This window comes from Lactuca serriola, chromosome 7 (genome assembly GCF_051521515.1).
Source record: "Lactuca serriola cultivar US96UC23 chromosome 7, Lser_US96UC23_V15, whole genome shotgun sequence".
Lineage (NCBI taxonomy): Eukaryota > Viridiplantae > Streptophyta > Magnoliopsida > Asterales > Asteraceae > Lactuca > Lactuca serriola.
This window is the reverse complement of record NC_136414.1, coordinates 118898996-118920129: the sequence shown is the minus strand read 5'-3', so window position 1 is coordinate 118920129 and position 21134 is coordinate 118898996.

The window sequence follows — 21134 nt, the reverse complement described above, 5'->3', positions numbered from 1 at the left end:
CGTTTGAAGCAGCTGAGGCTGGAGCATGTGATGTGACTGGAACCGGCACAGTGACAGCGTTAACTGCCACCGTTTGCTGCTTTTTAGAGGTCTCGGGGCCTTGACGCCCCTTTCTCTTGTTGTTCCATCCTTTCTTACCATCACTCTCCTTCTTCTTCTCAGTCTCTACCGGTTTCTCGCCCTTTTTGTGGTTATGATCATATAGTCTTTTTGCCAATCTCTTTGCACTGTCAAACGTTTCAGGGTTCGCAGCTATCACATTCCCTTGAATAGGGGATGTCAGTCCCCAGATGAATCGTTCGATCTTCTTTCCCTCTGATGTGATCATACCCGGGCACAACAGAGATAGTTCACTGAATCTCGATAGGTAAGCATCGATGTTCCCATTCTGCACCGTGAGATTCCATAGTTCCTGCTCCATCTTCTGTATTTCGCCTCGGGGGCAGTACTCCGCCATTAACATTTCTTTCATTTCTGCCCAGGGAATAGAGTTGGCTACAGGGAGTGTCATAGCTTCTACGTGACCATTCCACCAAGTGAGTGCTTGGTCCACGAAAGTGCAGGCCGCGAACTTCACCTTCATCTGCTCGGGGCACTCGCATATCTCGAATACCGACTCTACCTTCTCGATCCATCGCTTTAGAGCGATCACTCCTCCAGTGCCGTTGAAAGTTCGGGGTTTAGCGTTCGCAAAATCCTTGTAGGTGCACGTTTTAGTGAGTCCTTGGTTCGTCCCGTTGTTCGAACTTCCGGATCCTTGCCCGTTACCTCCTCCGTTGTTCCCTCGGTGAAGTTGTGCCATAGCTGCTGTGACCGCAGCAGACACGGCTGCCTGGAAAGCAGTGGAGTCAACTTCGGTCGGGGATGGTTCGGGATTTCCGCGAGTAGCTGGGCGAGGCATCTTTCTGTCATGAAACGGAAAGATGTTGAGTGTACGTGGTTTCTGTGAGGTTGCGACCCTACTAACTAGGTGTATGATACGAACCTAAACATTACTACCATCGAGCATATAATCATATCGTCTCAACACATAACAACTGAGAATATCATAGCAAAACACACAAAAGTTTATTAATATTATCCGTGTTTAGTACAAGAAAATTTGATCGTAAGAGCATACATAAGTAACACTAATCTGACAGCATAACGGCTCCATGAGTAGTGTAGTCACTTAAACATAGAACCGGAGTACATAACATAGTTCCTAATAACCTACTATGATAAGTCTATTCCTAACCGCGATGAGCTGCGTCAGGAGGTGGTGCCGAGGTCATATGCCGAAATGTTGTGTCAGTAGCTGCGCCATCTCTGCCATGTCTCCTATAACCTCATCCCTCTCATGCTCTGCTTGCACTGCCCGAGCCTCCATAGCATACAGCTGTTGTCGCAGTGCGGCGATCTCAGCTTCGAGGGAACGGTTCTCTCTTGGGGGGTTCGCTGGTGGAGCGGGGTGGTCTGGTTGTGCCTCGTCCTCGCATGGCGGGATGGGGTCCTGGTCCCCAGCCTGACCTTCCTCGTCGTCACTGTCGATTCCTCCAAACTCGTAGTCAATGTCTACGTATTCGTCGGGTCCGACATCGTGTGCTTCACCTGGATTCTCTCTTGGCTCATCCACAAGCATCCCGTGAGCTACTAAGGCCTGATGATGCTGAATACCCTGCTGCTCCTCCTCAGGCTCCTCCTCCTCTAGCCACCCGTTGTTTCCCTGATTAGGGAAGTAGGGGTCTCCAGGGTGATGAAAACCAGCCATGCTGTCTGCGCGAGTACGTGAATATGCTAACATTATTCCTAGGGTACTATGACTATTATACAGACTAAGCAAACATTCTCTTTTTGGGTGATAAAGGGTATAGTTTTAGGCTCCCTAGCTATCCCGATCTCATCAAGACGTGTGTTAGTTTTACCTTGGAGAGAATGTAGTTGATCAGGCTACATTCACTCCTTGGTATCACTAAGAACAGTCCCGAATTAACCGAGATACCAGTGTTATTGTGTTTGATTCGGCGTTAGGTCCTTATTCCTAATGCAAGCAAGTGTGTTTATTTACTTGTTTTGTTCAGAGTTATGTTAGTCCCTCTTTTTGGTTTATAGTTGCATATCAATGTACGGCTCGACATGCTAGTTCACTATAAACAAAGCTCTGATACCAACCTGTCACACCCCCGAACCAGACGGCGGAAACGTCCGGGGGCTGTCGTGACTCAATTGTATACCATAACATTGAATATATATGAAACATAACAACATTCGTCACCATTCATCAATACAATACAACCAGTAGCGTTTACATGAAATTCATTGGTTAAACATTACATTCCCAAAAATTAAATTGTTCAATTCATACATAGATAAACTGCAACCGTCACTGAATATGATTTCCCTTGATTCACTGGTTCCCTGAGAATACAAGTATTTTGAAAAACGTCAACATATGAAATGTTGGTGACTTCATAAGTAATGTTTGAAATCCAATGTTTGTATTGTTGAAAACCACCAGAAAATCCGATATTTTCTGAAATGAAAAACTTTCGAAAATGTTTGTGAAGATCTATAGGTATGCCTGTTTGTTTCTGTACTTGTGAAAATTGTTTATTAAAAATTATATGCGTTTCGAATCCGATATGTTTGAAAAACCTAGGAAAACCCGATGTTTTCCTAATCCTTTAAAATCCGTTAAGTTGCGTTGAAACCATTACAAAGATAGGAGTGTCATTCCCAGGCGACATTGGATTATTTTTGAGCATGATTATTTACTACAAACCCGCATTACACAAACGCCCAGTTCATAGTAATACTAACGATCCCGAAGGCGTCGTTCGTACAAATCACGTTATCCAGCCGCCCTGACTATGTGTCGTCCCACATCCGAAGAGTAAGAGGACACGAAGGCCTCGATGACTCTATTAATCGGTTGGGGATAATATGCGTACGAGGGGTCCCCGACCCGCCTCGCAAAATATGCAGACTTTTCTAGCAATACCAAGGACCCTTGGGGACCAGTGGTATACAAGCCATTGAAAGTCCCTCTACGTTGTGCCAAGTCGGTGAAACTCAACACTTCGTAGAAAATATGCGTCTTCGGGCCTTAAGATCAGGTCATTGGGCTAGCTAGGCCCAACAAGCAAGATTTTACACTTTTGGGGCCCGAAGATGGTGCGTAGACGTCTGTGCACACTCGTATGTAAGCTAAGTTCCCAAACGTTACTTGTATGAACCGTAGTGTAGTAGTGTCGTAGTGTTAGTAGTTGTAGATTTCTATTGGTTCGAGACCGAACCAATTCGTTTAACAACGACTTTTGGTATTGTAATGTATTGTATTTCGTCGAAAGCCGCGGTGCCATTATTTGATCAAATTGTGTATATTGGATTAGTCTTGAAATTTTTCTGTTTTCAGCCCCTCATTGTTTGTAAAATTTACATTTTCAACCCTTTTATTAAATACTTCCCGGTTTGGTCCTTAAACAAATTTTCTTGACATTTTAACACCAAAAATTATTGAAATTAATATTTTTCAGCATATTTTTCATCGAAAACAGTTTAAGTCCCTGAAAATGCAGTTTTCTCGGTTTTAACCCTTCTTTTTCGCAACTTTGGCAATTTTGGCCCAAATTGGAAAATTTTTGCAACTTTGGTCCTTTTTAAATTTAAAAGCATTTTAAACCTTTGAAAAGGATTTGGAACACTTATAGTCCACTGTTTTACAGAAAATCACAGTTTTGGCCCTCCAAAACAGAAAAATTCGCATAATGGGCCTCATTGGGCCAAAAATGTCATTTTTAGCCCATTAAGCTTGGAATTTATGTTTTTAATCCCCTAAATGAGTATATTTCCAGAAATTGATTTATGGAAACTGTTTTGGCACACTTCATCCAGCAGAATTCGTGATATGCCAATTTGGACCCTTAATTTTGTATTTTTCACATTTTAGACCCAAAATTTGTGTTTTTAATCCAAAGAAAATTGTTACTAAACCACTTAGCCATTTTTCTTGAAACACTTTGTATGTAGAAATATATTTGAAGCTAAAATCATTTCACACAAGATATATCTCGGTTTTGAGGGGTTTTAGGGCTAGATCCAACATTATAACACACAAAAGCATACATATAAGCATAGAAATCATACAAGGCATACAAAACACATATAGATCTACACTTTCACTTGTATTCCCCCCCCCCCCCCCAAAACTCATAAAAACAGAAAATAGGGGGTATGAAGCTCACCTTGGGTGTGGTTTCGGTTTTTGGAAGAAAAGATGGAAGAAAACTTGATGATTTTTGGCCTTAGCACCTTTCCTTGTTAGATCTCGAGTTTGAGATGGTTCTAGGGTGCAAGATTACGATTTTTGCATAGTTTAGGAAAGGATTTTGATAACAAAAAGAATTTAAATCATAGATCTATGCATAATCTTACCTTAGATGAAGAATTTTGTGGAGATTTCCTCTTGAATGCTTCCTAGAACTCGAGATTTTTGAGTGGAGAGGGAGAGATGTTCTTGAGTGATCTAGAGAGGATTTGTGAGAGATTTGTGGTGTGTGTGTGTGCTTGTGGCCGAGAATGAGAGAGGAGAGAAGAAAGAAGTGATTTTGAAGTGATGTTGCATGGAAACATGAACTATATTGCATGGATATCCTATGGGTAAAGATGAGGTGGCAACCAAAGTCAACTTCATCTCTTATCTCCTTGGATTTGGGCCTTGGGCCGAGATTTTTGAAAGGGAAAAGAAAAATTTGGGCTTTTTCCCTTAAGCCCAAAATTAGAGTTAGTTAGAGTGTGTTTTATGCTTAAAAGAATGTAGTATGATTTTTATATTTTTATTGGACTAGTTTAGGTTATTCATGTATCAAGGCTTTTAATTCATTTCATTCTAGGCCCAGCATGGCCCAAAATGTTGAAATAAATAAATGTGGGTCCAATTAGAGCCCAATTAGGGTTCTAAGCCCATGATAGTCTAATTGGAAGCTTATTGGTCCATTTGGATCCAATAAGGGAGTTCTAGCCCAAAATGGACTTAAACAAGAACTTCTAAAGTTTCCAATTGTTTGATGACTATTTGTAGCACTTGTATAATGTATTTGATTGAAGTTTTTGATTCACATTAACTTGAATGTATAGATTACATGGCTCAAAATTTCCAGTTGTGACAGCTACTGCTGCTATAGACGCCTCCACCCGAGCCTGTGAGGCCGCGACCGAAAAAGTCGATAAACTATTCAATGACGCTTCTGTCCTGCTGCAGTCTTTGCAGGAAAGCGCCGAAGCCACTAAAACAACTCTGGAACCTGTTGTTCATCAATTGGCCCAGTTTGTAAAGACGGAGCTGTCTTCATTCGCTACCCTCAGACAAAATCTCAGCGACGACAACTCGGCACTTCGTGCCTCCATCGATGCCCGCTTGGCAAAGCTACAAGAGGATCTTGCAGCAGAAAACTCACTGATGGACGTCTTGGCGAGTAAGACTACCGCCCTTAAGGTCAAGAGCACGCAGCTTTCCAACTCCCAACAATAATTGGAAGCTCTTCGATCCGAGAGGGAGGTCATAAAGACGTGTGTTTCGGATGTCCACGCCGCTCTCTCAAACATCCTGGAAGCACACGACCCAATCCTTAACCACTCAGTGAGGCGTACCCTCGCTGAAAAACTCTCTCCGGCCATGGAACTGTTAAGTAAGATTGAAGGCCTACCGAGTTTCGTGTCCATTCCGAAACAAGGGGGAGATGAGAAGAAAGGATCGAAACCACCTCCGTCCTCCAAAGCGACTCACACAACCGAACCACCCCCAACTGGTCATGCCTCGGGTTCGGGTGTGAAGCACAAGGGCAAAAACATAGCAGAGGATGGAGATGAAGATGAAGATGAAGACAAGGAGACAATTGCGGACATGTTAAAAAGAAAGAACAGTCGCAATGCTGATGATGATGCCAGTCGTGTGGCGCGTGAGGCTGAAGAAGCCGAACGAAAGCAAAAAGAAGCCCACGATCTCCTTGAGAGCCGAAAGTTGCTCTTCCCTGCCTGGACCAGGGATCGCATGATAAAAGAGGCCATAGAGACTCCAAGCATACTATGGCTCGAGCCGGTGATATCATTCGACTGCAACAACTATGTAGATTCGCAGTTTGATATGCCGCTGACTCGAAAGGCGTTCATCTTCCACGCCTTCTCTAACATTTTCGAAGTCCCGCATCCGAACGATGAGCTTGACAGGGAGCTCATTGACTTCTACCTGGAGGCCGCTCGCCCTCAGTACCTTACATGGAGTGCCCAGAATATCGTCAGTGTTCGGGTGCTGAAGCCTTATGCCGTGGGGAGATTCACAAACGTCAAGTTCAAGCTCATCCGAGGATCTGCAAGAACTGCCCAAATGATCTCCCTGGCGGATCTGCCCAATCTGAACCCTCATGATTGGATAGTCTTGTACAATATCCTGCTGACAAATGAATCTGAATATGGTCCCATCATAGACCATGTCAAAAGGATGCTGACATGCTATATCATGGAGGTGGCCCTAATGGATCAGGAGGTCACCACAGTTTTTAAGAAGAAACCGAAAGTCAAACCTGTGGGATCGGCCAGTGATCTAAATCAAATGCAAATGGGCAAGATAGATTCGAGGCGAAACTCTGTGATGTTCACTAGAGCCGAAGGACAGAAATGTCTCTTCGCTTTAGCTGACAAACATCTTTACACTACAACTTGCTTGGAGCACATCTTATTCATCATCAAGCAGTGTAAAGACAATTCGGCCGATGATATCAAGTACTTCAATGACATGATCAATTGGTACATCCGGTTTAGACAGACCATCCTCTCCATAACCAAGTGTCTGTTTAGCACCGTGAAGAAGAAGGTACCAGCTTCAGCCGCCGGCCCAAGTAGGAAGTGAAGGTCTCGCTCCAAATTGACGCAAAGGGGGGGATTGTTGGGCTGAAGAGTGTTTTGATGTTGCGTCTTTTGGGCTCGTTGATTAGCCTTGTATTCTCCGGTTTGGGCCTGTCCAACCGAGAGCCTTTTATGTATTGTATATAAGTTAAATGCTGGCATGCATATTAGGTTAAGATTCTAGAGATTATCGAAATAGCGATTGATCAAGAGTATTATATTTTTCTGTAATCGTTCTTGTAATCTTCTAATCCTTTACAGTTGATGTTCTTAATCGAGCTCTTCTAAGGATTTTATTTAATCATTCGACTCGTTTGATTCAAACTGTTTGTTCTTATTATTGCGTTTTTACTGTTTTATATTCATACACTTGTTCAAGATCTAATCGATCTTCATTGATTAAAAAGTGTTTTAATCCCATCAATATATATATATATATATATATATATATATATATATATATATATAATCATTAACTTTTAATATTATAGTAGTATAAGGGTTGAGTTTTAGACTATTAAAATTCTAGGGTTTGATTTGGAAGTGAAGTATACATGGGGAGGTAACTTTGCAAATTCAAAAACAAGAGGGCAATTTTTGAAACTTTTTAAAACTCTTAGATTTTCATAACTTATGAGTTCAATTAAGGTTTTAAAAATCTTTAATGAAGAGTCTCTTGAACATCCATAACTTGAGGACAAGTTATGGAGTTCATAAAAGTATTTATGAAGAAAAGACTCTTCAAGTTTCTTAACCTATGGTTTTAATAACTTTTTTAATGATACTTTTCATATAAGTTGAGGACAAGTTACAAAAACACATATTATGAATAACTTTTAGATTAATTTGGATTGAAAACAACTATCAAAAACATATTTAGCAATATTAATAATCTTGATTAAACTCATATGAACAAGACAATTCAAATCAACCAAGTTTCTTGTAATTAGCCTAATCATTAAACTAATACAAAACATGAAACTTTTGAGAATTATCTTTTGAATTGGAATAGAATGATCACTACCAAATAAAAAAAAACAGGTTTTATAAGTCGAAAACAATTTAAGGTGATGATTCTAGACCAATTCCAGCCTTAACACTCGAAGGTATGTTGTCTGGGCTTCCAACTCGTCGAGTGAATGATCCAACTCAACGAATTGGATAAATTTGTGCATGGACTTGAACGAGTCCACAGTCCAGAACAATCGAAAATCAATTTTTTTTAGCATTTTTCAGCAATTTGCATCAAGTATAATTGAAAACAAGCATAGGCTCTAATACCACTGTTGGGTTTTGAGCATTCTAACACTCCTAAGGTGTTCATGAAACCCTAAATACCTTGGATCTGTATTTTCACTAATTATGCATGCAATGGTGTTTCAAAGGTATTAAACCTATGACTACCATACAATTGTCATATACCACACAAGAATCTAGTTAGGATAACATACCTTATGGTGGAGATTGAAGTCTTGATGTATCTAGCCTTAAGAGCATAGCACCAATAGTATGGAAGCCTCAAGTAGAATCACAACACATTATCGACAAATGAGGAACTTGACAGAGAATCTCCATGCACCCAAAACCACCATGAACTCCAAGAATACACACGTCACGATTTTAGGCAATGAAATATGTATTTATATGTGGGATTTTTAGGGTCGTGGATATAACCCAAATCCATACTCATGGGTCTTATGATCCATGGTTCATGTGGCCCAACACTTTATGTATCCATACATAAACTTGGTCCAACATGGATCATAAGCCCAACACACATAAATATAAGTAATTAACATAATTCATCCCCATAGATTTAATTAGTCTTTTATTGATCACTAAATCAGTTCTAAATTAATTATTGATCAATACTAATTAAAACCATATGATTTCATATTAATATATTAGTACTTATAATATATTAATAAATCATATATAACCTTCTCTCAAGAGTCCATCCTAACAAATTGTCTTGACGATATGCAACCCAAATGGACCATGCTACTCTCGGGTCAAATACATACCAATAATAGTTATGGGCTTAGACATCTAATCCAACACCATTAAACACATTGATGAGACTCATCTCAATCTGTCGAAAATGAAATAACTACTCAGACCACTGAATTAGATAACCTCGAGCCATCTAAGCCATAAATACAATCTTAATCAATAATTAACCCGATTACCCAAAATCCCATCGTTCAGAGCAAACCCTAACTCGAAACCCTAGCCTATTTTGAGTGTTCTAAGGTCATTTTGTGCATTTTGGTGGTTTGTGAAGCTTGCGAAGAGGAAAGGAACTTAGGAGTTCAAGTGGGAGCTTGGAGATCCAGATATTGTGCTCCATTTCCAGCTCATTTAAGGTAAAAAGCTCCTATCTTGATCTTCCATGTAAATAATCATCTTTAGGGCTTAGATCTTGGTATATTTAGGGCTTTCTAAGCCATTTTCGGGTTGTGAAGTGTAATACAAAGTTATGACTTCAGATCTGGGGCCATTAGGGGTCTTTATGGCATAAAGATGCCAACTTTGTTTCCATAAACACCCCATGCATCTTATAGACCATCTTTTATGGCTTTTTGAGCCAAAGATCCCATGCATGTGCACCAAGCTTGAGACTTTACGTATAAAATGGGACCCTAGGAGGTCAGATCTATGATTTGGATGCATTAAGTCCCATTGAATGCGACTGTATAGTATTGGACAACGAGGAACTCGGCTAGTCACTTGGGTAACTCGGCGAGTCGAGACGCTTTTTCCCCAAAAACATCTTTTGGAAATGATTTTGGTTGAGTGGAAGGAAGACTCAGCCTGCTAGGGGTTTTCCTTGGACCTGGAAATCATGGGACTTAACGAGTGTTAGAACACACTTGGCGAGTCCAAAGCAATCTCCCAGTCTTTGAAGATGGACTCAGCGAGTTGTTCTTACAACTCGACGAGTCATAGACTGGACGCATTCATTTGCTGAAGATGAACTCGACGATATCAAGGAAGAACTCATCGAGTCGGTTGAAGATTGACTAAAGTATTGTTAAAGGTGAACTCGTTGAGCTCTTGCTAGACTCGACGAGTGGGGATGGGTTTGTAGTATTAAGTGGAAAAGGGGACTCGGCGAGTTGGCGGACCAACTCGGCGTGTCTGGTCAACCAAAGAGTTGACATGACTAGGGTTTGACTTTGACTTTGACTTTGACTTCGATTCAAGTTGACCCTTGAAGGGGTTGGTGGTACAAATTGATAACTTTGGAGGGTTGTTGTGTAGGGATTGAGGAGTCGAGGAGAGCTGACTTTCACACGGAGGGCAGTGCAGACACTACACGCATCGAGGTGAGTTACCTTCCAGTATGGGTGGGTCTAAGGCCACAATGTCGACCCACCAACAAGAGTAATTGGTAGATAATTGTCTTTGTGATAATTATCCTGGCATGTTTTATGTGATATGTTTATGAGATATGCTTATGTGATATGCTATGTGAGTTAGTGGTAGTAGTAGGGAATAGCTTTTCCCTGACTTGGTCGTTAGGACCGAAGTGTAGGTCAGTACCCCATATATACCTGACCGTATGATTATATTTTGTTATTGTATGATAGAGGTAGCGGGTGAAATAGTCTCTGATGTAGGTTGAGATAGACCAGAGGGTAGTCAGCAGCACAGAACGGACTGACATGGGTGGGTCAACACCCCAGAATCGCTTGACATGGGTAGGTCAGCACCCCAGAATGGATTGACATGGGTAGGTCAGACACCCCATAATTGTCGGGCAATATGTATGCTATGTGATTGTGTGGTATGTAGTATGATGGGGGAACTCACTAAGCTTTGTGCATACAGATTCAATTTTGGTTTCAGGTACCTCTTCATCCAAGGGGAAGGAACCAGCGGCGTAGCAGCACATCACACGCACATACATTTGATTTCTAGATATGAATCAAGACTGTCATGAGTTGGCTTGTAGATGTCTAAGATGTTGGACATAGCACGAGTTGTTACAACACTCATGAGTGCTCATAAGTTCTGAGTATTGGATTCAACCCACGCTCACTTGTATCACTTCATGGAATTTATCTCGAGTAATCGTGAGATAGTAATATCATATAAGTCTTCAAACCTAGAGATATGAGTTGTTACCTATGAGTTGGTTATACATTGATTGTAAGAAAACGTATTGGTAACTCGATGTTATAAAACGTGCCTTTGTGTCTGATTCAACAAGTAGTAGAACAAGCATATGTGTCAAAGTTTATATGTTCCTTCTTAGATTAGAAGCGATATCTGGGCCCCTTGATGATTTTGTGTTGACCCATGTACCAGGCCCGGTCAGAACTAAATTGATGTGTTGAATTAAGTTTTATGTCAAACAAGTCGGAAATCGAGAAACAAATTGATGGACAATAAGTAAGACATTGTTCCATGTATTTTTCCAGCTGATATCTAGAACAGAGGATTATATGATCCCTTATCTAAAATGACACTTCATAGTTCAACAGAGTTTTAAGAGCTATGATTGTTGGTTGGTTCCAGAAGTCATAATTGCAACTATAGTTATCATACTTATCCAAGTCGAAGACTATTGGATAAGGTGTCTAAGTCGATAACTATATTTGAGATGTACTTTACCCAACCCGGAATGGTCCATTTGCATTGCACTTCTCCCGAACAATTTATATGGATAATCTTTTTAGAATAGTATAAGTTATGATTTATTAATATATTATAAGTTCTACTATATTAATATGAAATCATATTATTTAATTAGTATTGATCTAAAATTAATTTAGAATTAATTTGGTGATCAAAAGTGTAACTAATTAAATCTGGACTCTTGTATTTATATAGTGTCGGATAATGCTTATTTAGAATAGTCTAGGCTTGCATGGTAAGTTCATGGATAGTCAATGGAGCTTTAAACCATGGATCTCATGGAAATGAAAGGTCATGGGTATTAGGGTTTACATGGATGTAACCCTAATCCAACACGCTATATAAAGGAGTCCTTGGCACTTGAAATGGAACTAGTTTTGTGTGAGAAAAAGGGTGGGCGGATTTCTTGAAGTGTGTTACGACTCTTTCAAGTTTTCAACGTTTGTGGTGATTTGTGACTTCAATTTAAGGCATCTACATTATTGGTGCTAGGCTCTCAAACTCCAAGCAATCAACCACTACTAAAAGGTATATAATTCTACTAGTGTTTTATGATTAAAGTACAACCATAACATGCTAGTTACGATGTAAACCTTGGAAAAGTATCATTTGCATGTATATTAGAGAAAACATAGATCCAAGGTTTCTAGGGTTGCATGTAAACCATAGGAGTGTTAGAATGCTCAAAACCGTTCACTTAAGTGAGGGACACAGGTACTCAGAGGTTTTACAATAAGTTAGATCTCTTAAATAGGGATCACAACTAAAGATTTAGAGTGTTGATCTACCCAGATTATGCCATGTTTAAGATAAACTATGCCCTATTTAACTTTAAATTACTCCATGCATAATCAAAAGCCCTCATTTTCCACTTCGACTTCAAACAACCATAAATTCTTCGTTTTAACTCCGTTTTCAATGTTCTTTATATGAATAGAAAGGTATCAAAGAGCGCCACAATCCTATCAAATTACTTTTGACTTAAAACATAACGAACTAAAATCCTTATTCCATGAAAGAAGTATAAAACATCACTTTTCCCATTTTACCCTTTGATTCCAAAACACAAACCAAGGGCTTGGATTTCATAACCAAAATTATCAGCATGCAATAGAGTAGGGAGTAACACTAAGAAGCTATTTTATATTTGATCCAGTAAGAGTCGATCCGAAGCCCTTGAACAAACATGCTTCTTTTAAGTGTGGAGGAATAGGAACGATTTCCATTCTCTCTCTCTCTCCCTCTCTCTCTCTGTATATATATATATATATATATATATATATATATATATATATATATATATATATATCGGTCCATAGCGTTGATTTAAACTGCCTAAAGGGACGCCTTCAATTAGTTTTATCATTAGATAAAAGTATAAGGTTTTAGGATATCCTAAGGAAAAATATGATTTTAAAAGAAGGAAATTCAAAAATATAAGAAGAGATAATACATCCTATAGGAAAAGATTTAAGAAAAGAAAATAATAAGGTCTTCAGAAATTATAGATTACAAAACCAAGAAAGCTATGGATAATAAACAAAGACCCTAAAGTTGACAAAAAGATTTTTATAGGTAGCTATGAAAACCTATGAACTCACCAACATCAAGTTGATAGTTTTTAAAATCACATGTATTCCTACGGAATTAGAAGAAAATTATATTTTGCATGGAAAGACAAACTAAACAATAGTAGATAGGTTTTAACTGGTCACATGTAATCAAAATATATTTATAAAAGGAGTTATTTATTTGATGCTCTGTGCTTCGGATAATCTATGTACCACTGTCGCAGTTTGACTATTCACCCCTCGGCGTTTCCGCCGTCGGTCTGAGGTGGGATAGGGAGTGTCTGAGAGTGTTAGTGAACACTATACGTAGAACGGGAGAGTAAAGAGTTGTCCTTTGAGCTCTTAGTGCTTTATGTGTCGTCGATATTGGTTCATTCTTTCAACTTCTTCTAGGCCTACGTCCCGTGGTCCGAATAGAGATTGGTTGTACTCTAACGTTATGAATTTACTAACAAGTCTAACCCCAATATCTTGATTTCTAGTAGCAATACATCACGAACCTATATATATATATATATATATATATATATATATATATATATATATATATATATATATATATATATATATATATATATATATATCATCTACTAATACACGATAATTAATGTTTGGAAAAAAATCTTGTCCGCCATAATTCCATTTTGATGACTTACAAAATTACCTCGAACGGTACCCCAATTTGTTCGGCGTACACCAATGTATTCAACCACTTCAACAACTTCGCGCGTGAGATATCCTGCATCTCATGTTAGACTATTGGTATCCACAACCCCTTTACAAGCACTGTAGTAAGAAACAAGGTATTCTGTTAAAAATAGTCCTTCGTGTAAATTGCTTTGAGTGTGTAAGTCAATCATTTTACCTCGGGGATGATCTACTTGATTTTTTTTCCTACATTGTATTTCTTATGTGAATAACACCCTTTGACTATTTTTTTAGATTTAGTTCTAACTTTTCATCAAATATTAGAATGACGAGGTCATTAATATTGATTTAACAATCAAACTATAATAAATCATAATTATGTGTCAAATAAAATTAATTACAATCAAATACTAATGTATGATGATATATTATGTCAAATGACCAATATATATTGTATGATTTGATATATATTTTTATCTTTTTTAAAATATATGTGTTGACAAAATTATTTATACGTTTAAATCATCTATATATATATATATATATATATATATATATATATATATATATATATATATATATATATATATATATATATATATATATATATATATATATGACGAAACATCTGACGAAATGATTTTAATATATATAGACGAAAAGTAGATTTTATTTTTTATTTTCAAGGGAGTTATAAATAAAACAATAAACTTTAAATATGTGAAATCAAGAGTGAGCTTCTAAGACACGTAATTACTCAATTACTCAATAATTTATAATCACAACAATGATATTAATATGTATCGGTTCATCTTAATTTCAACCGAATAGAGTTTTGAATATTATAACCTAATAAAAAATATTTTAAATATAACATGATACATAAAGGAAATACTATATATAACGTTTAAACTAATTACCCAATATAATTGAAGACTTTTTTTTAATTACGGTTATTGAAATATATATATATATATATATATATATATATATATATATATATATATATATATATATATATATATATATATATATATAAAAGAACCCGTATGTTATACGAGTTTGATAAAACAAAAAATTAAATATATAAGTTTAAACACAATTTTGTTTAAATTTGAAATTTTAGATTTAAAATTTGAATTTAAAAGGAAACATATTAAATACTATATAAGTACTAATATTGTAAGTCATTGGTTATTTTCAATTAAGGTAATTATTAATTGAGGTGTAAATATGATTCGTTAATTAAGAAAATAAAAAAAAATGGAAAAATGACAAATGGAAAAAACAATTATTAAAAAATACCAAAAAATAACATGTATACAAGTTAATGAGAGAATGACATGTAAAAAAATTTTCTTTTTCATTTATTAGGGAGTATATATATATATATATATATATATATATATATATATATATATATATATATATATTATTCATTTCAAATTCTATTGTAATTAGTGATTTAACCACTCAAAGATTTTATAACTTATATATTATGTTTAATAAATATTTAATATATAGTTTACTATAAAAGGATAATATTTTGAGTAAGCACACAAACAAATCCCCTATAAAATCCACAAATAAAACAAAATTAAATGTTTTTGTGTTGGTTTGAGGTCTTTTGACCATTTTTCGAGATATTTTATTATGCTAGAGCCTTTAATTTGTTGATTTGTTATAAACTTTTTTTTTCTTGGGTTTCATATTCTTGTAGTATATTCGTATTATATCATGGTTGAATCATTGACGTAAATTAGATCCTACACATATTATATTGTGATATGGTTAATATATAATTAAATATGTTGTATATGATTTTTTGTTTTGCATTGTTTCAAAGAAATAACTAAAAATCATATGTATATCATATTATCTGTGTAAATCAATTTTGAGATACAAATTGATTAATCATATTATATTATATTAGTTATGCGCAAGGTTGGGATATACATCTGGTTGTTAGTGTTTTGTTAGGCTGGTGGGTATGGGTGCGGTCCAAGACCGCACTTCGTGCCACATAGGACGCGTACACCGCCCCCAGACCGCGGTCTGGTGCGGTCCTCTAATACCGTGCATTTTGATTGGTTGAGGTGTAGCCGTTGAGCATTTAAACTTTTTTTTTTTATTTTTGCTTTTTCTTTCCTCTCTCTCTCTCTCTCTCTATATATATATATATATATATATATATATATATATATATATATATATATATATCAACTTAATTTTTTTTCACAATACAATCTCCTTCATCTCCAAAATTTTTTTTAAATCACCACTCTCTCAAAAAAAAAAAAATTAAATGTCATGTGTGTGGGGTTTCTTTTTTTTTTTTTGTTTTTTTTTTAAGTAACGCAATCTACTTTTTTTTTTTTAATTTTCAAATAATGAAAAATTATGTTTTTTTTATTAAAATTGAAGTTGTATTAAATTAAAACAGTTAAAAAAAAGTTTTATTAAATTAAAATATCAAAAAAACAAAAAAAAATAAAAAAAAAATGAAAAGTGTGGCACCACACCTTTGGTGTGGCATGAAACGACACTTGAGTGGTAAAAAGTGACATGACGCTTATGTGGCGGGGGAGAGAGTACGGTTTCGGTGACACCACTCCCTCCAGCCTTAGTAAAAATAGTTTTGAACTCTTCTTGTAGGGTTATAAGGAAAATAATTCATTCCCATTCGTGTTAACATTATGAGATGATGACAAATCAGTATGATTGGACGAAAGTGACATGACACTAAAGCATTCTCTCCTACCATTTAATTTGTTGATAAATTAATTATTTATTTCCTACCATTTTATTGGTTGATAACTGAGTCTAATCCAAGTACAAAGAAAGAAGAAATCTTGGCCTAACATTAGTGGATGGAAAAGGACAATGTGTCTTCTTTCAATTAATCTTTTTAAATGGAACTATCAAGGTTACGTAAATGTGTACCTCGATATGCTTGTTCAAGAACGTAGGATGATAATTTAAAGCACGAAATAACAAAAATGGTAGAATCGACACATCTTATGAATTTTATGCGTATTTAAAAATGATTGACCGACAACGGATATTAATGACAAAACAATTGTCCATAGTGCACATCACCGGGTATTACAAAAGATCTCAGGGCAGTAAACTTTTTATAAATGGCAGCTTTGCATGCTTCATATGATGTTAAAATATGGTTTTACATGATAGAGGTAATAATAATCACATTTTTTTAGAATAACAGAAATGGTATAGAATAAAATAAACACCAACGATAAAGTGGCTTGTTACGGAAAGTTGAAGAAAAATTAACTAAAAAGACACAACTTGCAATCAAAACAAAAACCAATATGCAAATCAGAAATAACATTAAGCGGGCTTCAACTTTGATTCTGTATGAGCCAATCAAAACATAAAATCAAAATGAAAGACAGCACGTCAGCACCTAAATCTGGAAATAATATTAAGCAAGCCTCACTTTCGATTCTTACCAGGCTTAAAAGAACTCTCCATTGGCCTGATAGTAAGGTTAATGATTTTATAGTAGAATCAATTATGTTTATGTGTTACATCTTTTTTTTTTTTTTTTATATATTTTTTTGAACGGCAAGGTTAGTGATTAAGCTAGTATATATCACGAAATTGTTCTCGACAGGGTAAAACTCGAGAATTCAAATCTAAGAGACAAAGGTACCACCAAGTGGATTACTTCCACATTCAAAGTTTTGTCTTACATTTGATTGTTACTATTATTATTTCTATATATGATTTAGTATTAAAGTTACTTTTATTACTAAACAACCTAATTGTAATAGGTAATTGCTAATCTAACAGATTTCAAACGATTCATCCAGTGGCTTAATAATTTGATAGGAAAAATATAATGTGTATACATACATTCTGGTCACTTTTCTACGCAATGTATCATGAAATAACTTGTTCACAATATACATATGAATAGTCTAAATCAAATTAAAATCAATACCAACAATCAACTTACAATTAGATCGGATCGATCTTTTCAATTCGGGTTTTAAGTTCCAAAATAATCAAAACCACCAAAAAACCTAAAAAATAAATCCACAAACTATTCATCGTCACACTATCTTATTCAACTCTTTAAAAAAAAAACATTCATAAAAAAATTGATGTGATAAGCATACGAATTTAACAAACCAAGGATTCAAATGAAAATAATAAATCAGTTTTGGTTCAAACTAATCTAAGGTTCCAAATATTCAAATTATATACTATATTCCAAATTGAAGTTGTTTAAGACGACAATTCGTTTTTAAGTGAATTATTGTTTTGGATTTCAGATCAGTTTGATTAAAACTAACATCATTTATTTTGAGTCTCCAAAACTTCTTTTAAACATACTCGTCTTCCATAATTTAGCTCACGTCTTGCATCCTTCTTCGTTGTCCCCCCTCTTCACTAAGCTACCATTGTAAGAGTGGCCTGCAACTCGTTCCATCGACAGAGCCGCCAATAGCTCTTCTTCCATCATAGTAAAGCCATACAACATCTCGAACCTAACCCAACAGCTAACCCAATAGGGAGGGCAGGTTGGGAGGCGGCCCCGAGCATCGCCATGGTTTCAGACGCCAAGATTAATTTTGTTTGATATTTATATATAGAATTTGTGTCGATATATTACCTAATTTCTCTTTTAGCTGATTTGGTTTGGAGGTATGCATCTCTTGTATTAAGTTCGACGTTAGATTCCTTTTATATTTATTTTTTAAATTGACACACAAAGGTTTTCAATGGTTTTGTTAATATATAGACAAGATGTATGATTATTAGCCTTAAGAGTGATCTTTTGATCATTGTTTTAGTATATGATGTTTGTGTTTTTTTTTCTTATTTTTTTTAAATCAATATTTTAATTGAAATTTCACAAACTAATTTCGTAACAAAATTAGTAAGTATTACGTGTTGTTTTAAGTGATAGATTAATTTGTAAACTGTTTAGGATCTTGAAACGGGCTTAAGATCTTGATTGTGCCTAAGTTCTTGGGAATAAAACAATACTCATCAAAGACTTAGTCGACAATTTTGATTTGATTTGAGATACAAATGAGTATTTTTAATGATGGGGACCAATATAGTTTTAATGTTGAAATCTTGCTATATAAATTAATAAATCGTAAAATATTCAAAAAGAGGATCAAGAACCTATACAATATATTTATGTGAAATAATTGTGTGACTGTAAGTATATGAATAAACAAACGTAAGTGAATGTTGCAGTTCAACAATTTAGAATATAACAATGAAATAAAAGTAAGAACAAAGAGATGTAGGAGAAAAACTTCTAATCCTTTATGATCTCTGACATAAAACCTCGGAGGTGACAATATCACACTTCTTTATAACTTCTATTAAATAAAACAAGTTACAGTTGCACATGATCGTGATATTTGTGTAATTACTCTCAAGAGTGTTTAGAGAGAAAGTAAGAGTGAGAGTTGTAGTTGTGTGTGAAGTATAATTCGCTAGTTTAATATATACAAGGATCTTATAACTAATTGTTCTATTATCTCAGGATGTTCCTTGATTCATGCTTTACTCGATAATTGAGAAGGACTTCAACATTTATTTTACCTTAACCTTATTCGCTTTCACTCGGTCCATCATTTTTTAATCAACTCCTTAACCCTGTATATAATATTACATGAAACATGATGTATATAATATTACATGAAACATGATGACAGTTCTAAGGATATTAACAAAATCAAGATCTTGGGCTACCCAGGATGTTAGTATAAATTCAAGATATGATAATAAATAAAGGTAAAATAAGATTCGAGATACTTATAATAAACAAAGGTAAAATGTATTCCCATAAAGGATTAGAAGTTTTCCTCGTCTGAGGTTCACCAAAGACTGGTTGCTCATGGACAATTGGAAGTATGATGTAAATTGTCGGAAAGGACCATATTGACTTTTTTCTGAAAAGAGGAAACTCTTGTTTAGAAGTGATAGTCAAAATGGGACTATGGAAATGTGTCCATAGGTGGAAGTTATTCAATCCGTTAGATTAGAAAACTTAATGCAAGAAGGATGTTCAAAGGAATGTACTTTGAATATGAGACTTCATTTCCATAGAGTTGATCTTCTTTGGAATACTCTGTAATGACTAGTGACAAGGTTTTGGTGACTTTGTGCATAATCATTACGAGAGGATCAGTGCATATAAGTTTAAAATCTAACAGTTATTGGTAAATGGCATGAATTAGGAATTCTTACATTTACAATAAGGATTTGGAATTGTGAAATGAGTATCATTGGAATCATGTTCAATTGATCTATTTCACAAAAGTAAAGATCATAGACAAACATAGTGTGCAAACTTGGAGTATGGCATAACTATTGTTTAGAAAAACAAAGTGTACATGATAGGAGCATGGGACGACTGTTGTTTTTATTCAAGTATTAAGTGGATTATTTGAAACATTATACAATGAATAATATGTAATCAATATAGTGATAAATAAAAGGAGGTTCTATTTATATTCAAAAGGGTTCTGATGCCATATTGGATTTGATTATTATTGAGTTTCACTTTGCATGTTTTGACTTCCAGAATAGCTAGGTTATTCTTCCAAATAACTAAGTTATTTAAACACTCCACAATCGTTCATATGTTGGAAGTAGGTATGAATTAAGACTATCATGAATTGAGTTTGTAGATGGCTAAATGTGTTTAGACATAGCAATGTTTGCTACAACATTCATGAGTGCTCATAAGTTATGAGTATTAGAATTAACCCACGCTCACTTGTATCACTTCATGGAATTTATCTCGAGTGATCGTCAGACGGTTATTAGACTTAACCAAGTGGGAGACTGTTGGATAAGGTGTCTAAGTCCATAACTTATTTGGTATATACTTGACCCGACCCGGCATGGTCCATTTGGGTTGCACTTCACCCGAACAATTATTATGGATAATCTTATGTGAATCGTATGTTTATGATTTATTAATATATTATAAGTTATAATATATTAATATTAAATCATATTCTTTAATTAATATTGATCTTAAATTTATTATGAAATAATTTAGTGATAAAAAATATGAATAATTAAACATGGGCTATTGCATTTTATATAATGTGGGCTTACACTCATTAAGAATGGACTAAGCTTGTATAGGGGTCCATGGATGATCCATGGAGCTTTTAACCTACGGATACTTGGAAAGGAAAAGACATGGGTTATTAGAGTTTACCCTAATCCTCCACACTATATAAAGATACTTGTGATGCTTGAAATGACAACTAGTTGTGTGAGAACTAAGGGTGGTCGATTTCAAGAAGCAATATACTATTCTTTCAAGTTTCCAAAGTTTGTAATGATTTGTGATTCCACTTAGGCATTCACACTATTTTTCACACC